This window comes from Panulirus ornatus, chromosome 17 (genome assembly GCF_036320965.1).
Source record: "Panulirus ornatus isolate Po-2019 chromosome 17, ASM3632096v1, whole genome shotgun sequence".
Lineage (NCBI taxonomy): Eukaryota > Metazoa > Arthropoda > Malacostraca > Decapoda > Palinuridae > Panulirus > Panulirus ornatus.
The window spans coordinates 10,447,501-10,455,000 of NC_092240.1; the positions used below are offsets into that span (position 1 = coordinate 10,447,501).

The following is a 7,500-nucleotide window of genomic DNA, read 5'->3' on the forward strand; positions in this document are numbered from 1 at the left end:
GAAAGATTACCTCCAAAATATTCCCTTCGTGTCGTGAAAGGCAAACTAAAAGGGACGGGAGTGGGGGGCTGGAAACCCTCCCCTCCTTAAATTTCAATATCTCTCCTCCATACGCTTCTGGCTACCACACCTCTCTCTCTCACACCCTGTCATTCCTTACTCGATCAATCTTCCTCACACCACAAATTGTCCTCAGACATTGTAATCCCAATATATTCACCTTCATCCGAACCTTTTTTTTTTATTTCATTCGTTTTTCTTTATCTAGGGCCCACACCTCTCATCCATACAACACCGTCGGAACACCTATACCATCAAATATAACTGCCTTTACCCTCACTCATATGACTCCTCTCTTTCCACACATTCCTCAGTGCGCCCGGGACCTCTCTCTGTCTCTCTCTCTGTCTCTCTCTCTGTCTCTCTCTCTCTCTCTCTCTCTCTCTCTCTCTCTCTCTCTCTCTCCCTCTCAAGCTATGGCGCTCACTTCTGCTTCAAATAGTACCATCATTTGCGGCCTTGTGTGGCTCGCCGCTCCCGGGTATCCAACAGGTATTTAAAGACTTTTTCCAATTCCTGCAGGTTCTTTCCAGTCGTACCCACGTTCCAACTAGTCTTGTGTGTCTTTCCACCTCTGAACCTAACCACGTAGCTTGGAGTCACGTTCACGCACCACTTCCTCATTGCTCACACTCTCCCCACACTCATGTTCCAGCTTCAGCAGCGTCTTACTGGAATCTGCCACCAGCGCCGTGTCATCAGCAAATATCAACTAACTAAGTAACTGGTCTCCGTGATCCGCCATCCACAACAGACTGCAGACCAGCTCCCCTCATCACCAACACCCTCGCGTTCACCTCCTTCACCTCACCGTCCATAAACAAATGAAACAACGGAGGGGACATCAGAAACACACACACACACACACACCTCTCACAGACCCATCTTTGCCTGGAACAACTGACCAATCTTCTCTTCGTGCTCGTACACATATAAGCCTTATTCTCTTGATAAATTCTCTTCATGGTTTCTGATAGCTTTCCTCTCACACCATATATTCGTAACACCTTCCACATAGCATCTCCATCGCCCCTGTCATACGGTGTCTCCAGATCTTCAAAAGCCTTATATTTGCCAGCTAGAGAGTGGATGTGAGCGAATGAGGCCATTTCTTCGTCTGTTCCTGGCGTTATCTCTCCAAAGCGGGAAACGGCAAACAAGTACGAAAAACTATATATATATATATATATATATATATATATATATATATATATATATATATATATATATATATATATATATATATATATATATATATATACCCCTATCACTTTACCTATCCATGTATATACATACCACACACAAAACAAATTCGATTACTATCATACACTTTTACGAGGGCAATTTGTGGTCTGGAAAAGTGTTAGGAGGAGGAGGAGGAGGAGGAGGAGGGAGAGGGAGAATTCAATTTCATGTCTCGATATATACAGACGTGATGGGCTGGAAGACATCTTGGGTTATCCCGGATCTCAAAGAACCTTTCAGGGGCCGGCGCCCCTCAGCTTCCATTTGCTGTCGACCCTTCCATTAAGGCAGGTTCCTTACCACTTGATATTACCCCTATGAAAGACCCCCCCAACAATGCCGGAAGGGTGAGGAGGCTATTAATCTTGTGGATTTTTATGGAAACAATCTGTGTTGGTGACCAGGGTGCGGGGTGGGTGTGTGCGTGTGTGTGTGTGTGTGTGTGTGTGTGTGTGTGTGTAGATATATCTCTCTCTTTGTGCTTACGGATTTGTGTAAGCGTCTGTGCATGTTTGAGAGTGCTTGCTTGTGTGTACATGCACACAGTGTCTTATTTTCTCGAACTCCAGGATGGTTCATGTATTACCACATAGAACGTATAGTTTGATTGTCGTGTATTTCTCCGTATCAAATCATTATCATTTCGTATTTCGTTATATATTATTCGTAGAAGTTCGACTCTCCTATGTTTCCACAGTGTCATCAAACTGTCTCACTTTCTCTTTTTCTTTCTTCCTTTTGACAACCTCCTCTTCAACATATACTCTTATTTATTTATCTTTCTGATTCTTCTTTCACGTTCTTTTTCTCTTCTTTCATCTTTTCTGAATATTTCCCATTGTTTATAATACCCAACATTTCCTCTTTCTCATTCCTCCGTTACCCTTCAAAGGTCATCTGTAGGTCGCGTTTTCTTGTTATATATATATATTTATCCTCCTTTATTCTACTGCTCTTGATTTCCCTTCTTTTTCTTTTGTTGTTGGCGATTCTCATTTGTCTCCCTCATCATTTGTCTCCCGCATATTCTCTCTCTCTCACTGTGTATGTCTGTATGTGATTATATCATTTTTTTTTTTTACTCTCCTCTTTTTGGCTATCGAGATGACAACCTCCTTCTTCTCTCTCTCTCTCTCTCTCTCTCTCTCTCTCTCTCTCCCAGCCCTTCCCTTCCTCTCCCTCCCCTCCCGCCTTGTCCATGAGGTGGGGTGTGGCAATTAGACGATATCAATCTCTCACAAATTTTTCCTTGTTTTCCCTCCCATCTTCTCATTATTCTGTTTTCCCTCGCGACGCCGTTTAATTCCTGTGTCTCTCTTTCCCTATTTGGAACAAAGGGGCATTTCTTTATTTCTCCATCGTCTGTGTTATGTCTCTTAGTGTCGTTCGCTTTACGACGCTTTCCTATACTCCGTTTTCTTTTTTTCGTTTCATCTCATACCCTGTTTCTTTTATATAGAAAATGGATATTTTCAAATGACTTTCTTCTATGGGTCGCAGTTGTTCGTCAGAAATCCAGACTTTTGTCTCATTAAAATCATTACCGAATGAAATGGAAAATTTTTCCCCCTTACATAGGAAATCAGACTCGTATCAATTCCCATAAAGATTGAGTTCATTTTCTTACCGCCAGATGAGATTGGAAATAATCTTCCCTTTTCACATTATATATCGCTGCTGTGTACGTATCTGGGAACACTTAATCGCCATTGTATAACAGCGATCTTTCGAGTCTTCATATAGGTTCTGGAAATCAAAAAGAAAAGAGAAAATAATGGTTTCCCATAATCTCGATATAGAAAATGGGAGATTTTGTATACTATTTTCGTAATCATAATTCTCTTCCAGAAATAGATTTTTATTTTTATAAAGAGGATCGTTCACGTACTCAAAATTGGCATCGCGCTCCCAGAACACGATAATGGTCGTTCACTCGTTACCTGGTAGTTAGCATTGTCATATGCTTTGTCATTCTAGCAGTTTCCCATCTCTGGTTTTCCATAGGCAAAACCCTATGTCACTTACAGTCCATGTGAATACGTTATCATCACATTTTCTCTTTAGCAGAGCTATTTTTCCTTTTGATACTTATAGAGTATGTCCCTAATCGCTGATTACCTATTAGCTTGTTGGCCTATTACGATTACCTCGAATGCCTCTCGATTACCCCCCTCCCCCCCCGGAAAAGCCTTAGTGACCAGCTGTTTCTTAAGAATGACCACCATAAAGGAAGGTGTCTGGGATGATCGGATATGATCCATCACACTATGAAACAACAACAGAGGAACTCAGACAGCAACGGACCGCTGAGTGTCCTTTCGAGGCTGTGTGTGTGTGTGTGATAGTGGATGATGTCAGGAACTCACACATCATTGTGGGATATGTTAGAAGGCGTACAGGGAGTTTAGAGAGATAGAATAACCTGCAAATTGTCGATACGACTACGGAGGCACAATTGCTCTCTCTCTCTCTCTCTCTCTCTCTCTCTCTCTCTCTCTCTCTCTCTCTCTCTCTCTCTCTTTATATGATATATATATATATATATATATATATATATATATATATATATATATAGTGTTTATCTGTGTGTGTATGTGTGTGTATGTGTGTGTGTGTGTGTGTGTGTGTGTGTGTGTGTATGTGTCTCCCCATGTACACCTTTACACCAGAATCCTCACCTTTAACATCAAAGTCTTCCAGCTATACGCTGTCTTTCACATCATAGCATAAGAAAACCTGCCAAAGATTGACACTACTATTACGGGTTCCCATTTGTTTTGCGAACTAATTAGCGTAACACAATATGCCAAGAGTTTCTGGTGTTTATTCCTGGGAACAGTACATCAAAGGTTGTCGTGTTGTGACGTGACGTAGGTGGAGAAAACGCGACTAGCATGATAAGAATATCTTTTTAAAGGTTCTTGAATAACATTGAAAGCAAAAAGTGTTATCTTCACTATCCGTATTCATATATGCCATCATAACTATGTCTTCTCACCTGCTCTTTTTTTTTTTTTTAAGAGGCGCTTGAACAACACTGAAAACACAGTTTGTTATCTTTACTATCATCTTTATTATCGAGGAGATGGTTAATGGACTGTAAATATGAATTACTTGTAAATTGCTGTATATATTGTATGCAGCGAGACTATCAAAGTGACACATTTTTTGGTGTGTGTATCCCGTGGGTATGTTGCTGTGGATTTATTCATCTTCCAGACGCATGGAAAGCTCTCATATATTCCTTCTGTTAAAAAAAAAAAGAGGGACAGTCGTGTGGAAACACCGGGATACGTAGGTAGAGTCTGGTGTCTAGAGTCAGCTCTGGCTGGGATCAGGAATGCAAAACGACAGCTAATGTACAATTCCAGGCATGTTCCAGTAAGCCCCACACGTACAGAATGTGGGGACGATTACTTGAACGATTTAACCCCCATCATCACATGTATGACCCGGAACTAAGAATAGGCTTGTAGCAGGGTTGATCCTCCTCTTCCTCTTCCTTCTTGTCTTCTTCTTCTTCTTGTTTTCTTCCCTCTTCTTTTTGTTTTCTTCTTGTTTTCTTCCCTCTTCTTTTTGTTTTCTTCTTCTTTCTTCCCTCTTCTTTTTGTTTTCTTCTTCTTCTTCTTCTTCTTCTTCTTCTTCTTCTTCTTCTTCTTCTTCTTCTTCTACTTCTTCTTCTTCTTCTTCTTCTTCTTCTTCTTCTTCTTCTTCTTCTTCTTCTTCTTCTTCTTCTTCCTCTTCTTCTTCTTCTTCTTCTTCTTCTTCTTCTTCTTCTTCTTCTTCTTCTTCTTCTTCTTCTTCTTCTTCTACTTCTTCTTCTTCTTCTTCTTCTTCTTCTTCTTCTTCTTCTTCTTCTTCTTCTTCTTCTTCTTCTTCTTCTACTTCTTCTTCTTCTCCTTCTTCTTCTTCTTCTTCTTCTTCTTCTTCTTCTTCTTCTTCTTCTTCTTCTTCTTTCTTTATCTTCTTGCTTGTTCTCCTTCTTGCTTCTTCTTCTTCTTCTTCTTCTTCTTCTAATTCTTCTTCTTCTTCTTCTTCTTCTTCTTCTTCTTCTTCTTCTTCTTCTTCTTCTTCTTCTTCTTCTTCTTCTTCTTCTTCTTCTATCTTTCTTCTTTCTGTTCACTTCATCCTTTTCTCTTAACTTTCTCCTCTTTAAACTTTCCATTTCCCGCTGTGTGCTCTCTTCTGACAAGCAACTTCATCTTCTTTTCCCTTTTCCTTTAACTGTTAATTTTACCTTTTGCTTTTTTTGCTATTTTCCATACAGAATCGTCCGTGATCAATCCTCATACGTCGGTGGTAATTCCTTTTCAATCCTCCCTAAGTTGACGGGGAAAATGTGACAAAGAAACGAGTGATAATAAGGAGCCATTGCTCCTCCAGCCATGCCTAAACCCCACCCCAACAACCTTACGAAAGAGCAAAAGCCAATTTTCTTCTGGCAGTTCCCGTCCAGGTTTTTTTTTTTATTTTCATTGAAGTAAAGAGATCAAAAAAAAGAGTTTATCTTTATTGAAAAAAAAAATTGGGTAAAATGAAAGAAATATAACTATTACGAAAATTATAAGATGCTTTTATTTTTCTTATCGGTCAGCTTCCATCAGGACTTTGACGACCGGGCCAAAAAGTGAAAAAAAAATGATAAAGATGGACTACATACTTTAGTAAGAATGTATCTTGTTCGAGAGACTGTCCCCAACACCTGTCTGACGAAGGTGTTGGAAGATTTTTCGACTAGGAGATGTAACTCGATGTTTACGGCCTTAATGATTCGTAGATGTTGTTGGTCAGGTTCTAAAGTCCAACGGCCCTCTGTCTCAGTCTTGTATCTCCCCTGACGATGTGATTATTACACGAAAGTGCACTTGGGAACTTGTCTTTCATTTTCCCCGTGGACTCATAGGAATATATATATATATATATATATATATATATATATATATATATATATATATATATATATATATATATATATATATATATATATATATATATATTCACATAAATGTTATATGCCACATATCAAAAAAATTACGATTTCAAATGGACGAGAATTTGTAGAAAATTTCCCTCAATCACAGTTGGATTCCATTTTCAAAATGGCGACAGCAATTGTTTTTTTTTTTTTTCAAATTACTCTCGAGCTTGAATAAAAACAACAATCACGGTTCATAACAGCAATATATCAAAAGACTGCGATACATTCTGGGATTCATAAATTGGATTTTTTATACAAGTTTTTATGAGAGTTCGTTTACGCGTGACAGATTCAGGTTGTATAGATAGAGAGATATACAGATAGATAGGTATATATATATATATATATATATATATATATATATATATATATATATATATATATATATATATATATATATATATATCAATTTTTCTTTTTTTTTGAGGACTTTATAAGATGTGAGGAGGGTCAATCAAGTAAGTGATAGAAAAGTAAGAGAGATGTGTGGTAATAAGATGAGTGTGGTTGAGAGAGCGATCGAAGAGGGCTTAACAAAGAGGATATCTGTGTCAGAAGTGGAGAGAAGAAGAAGTGGGAATCAGAATTGAGATGGAATAATGGAGGGAAAAAAGATTTTGAGTCATCGGAGCCTGAGCAAGCAGGAGCGTGAAGAGCGTGCACAGGATAGAGTGAATTGGAGCGATGTGGTACACAGTGGACTACGTGATTTCAGTGGACTGGGCATAAGAAGCAGCGGGGGGAAACCTGGAAAGGTTTGTAGAACTTTTATATATATATATATATATATATATATATATATATATATATATATATATATATATATATATATATATATATATACATATATATATATGAGAGTAGATATGGCAAGTCACACAAACACGTCAGAGGTACAATCCGGCTCTTCATTTATGAGAAATATCCAAAGTAATAATAGTCAAAAGCTTTCGAGATGTATAATAGCATGGCAGAACGTAGCTGATGTAAGAATGAGCGTTCAGCCTATGAGCTGAGAGACCAAAGGCAAAAAAAAAAAAAATAGTGGTCATGGAAAGCAAGGGAACACGGCAGAGGAATGTGGAACACGGCCGACCGAGGATAAGGAACTCTCTCAAGGGTTAATATAGACTGGTATCTTTGCATCGTACTCATTTTTCACGCCGAAACGTTAGTACAATAAAACTCAGAGGCTTTCCCCTGTGTTAATCACCATC

General features: G+C 38.7%; 1 protein-coding gene across 1 annotated transcript in view; it reads left to right on the plus strand.

Annotated features, from left to right (window-relative positions):
- LOC139754559 (nephrin-like) overlaps window positions 1-7,500 on the plus strand; it is an 894,341-nt gene that overhangs the window by 159,009 nt on the left and 727,832 nt on the right. The window lies entirely within an intron of this gene.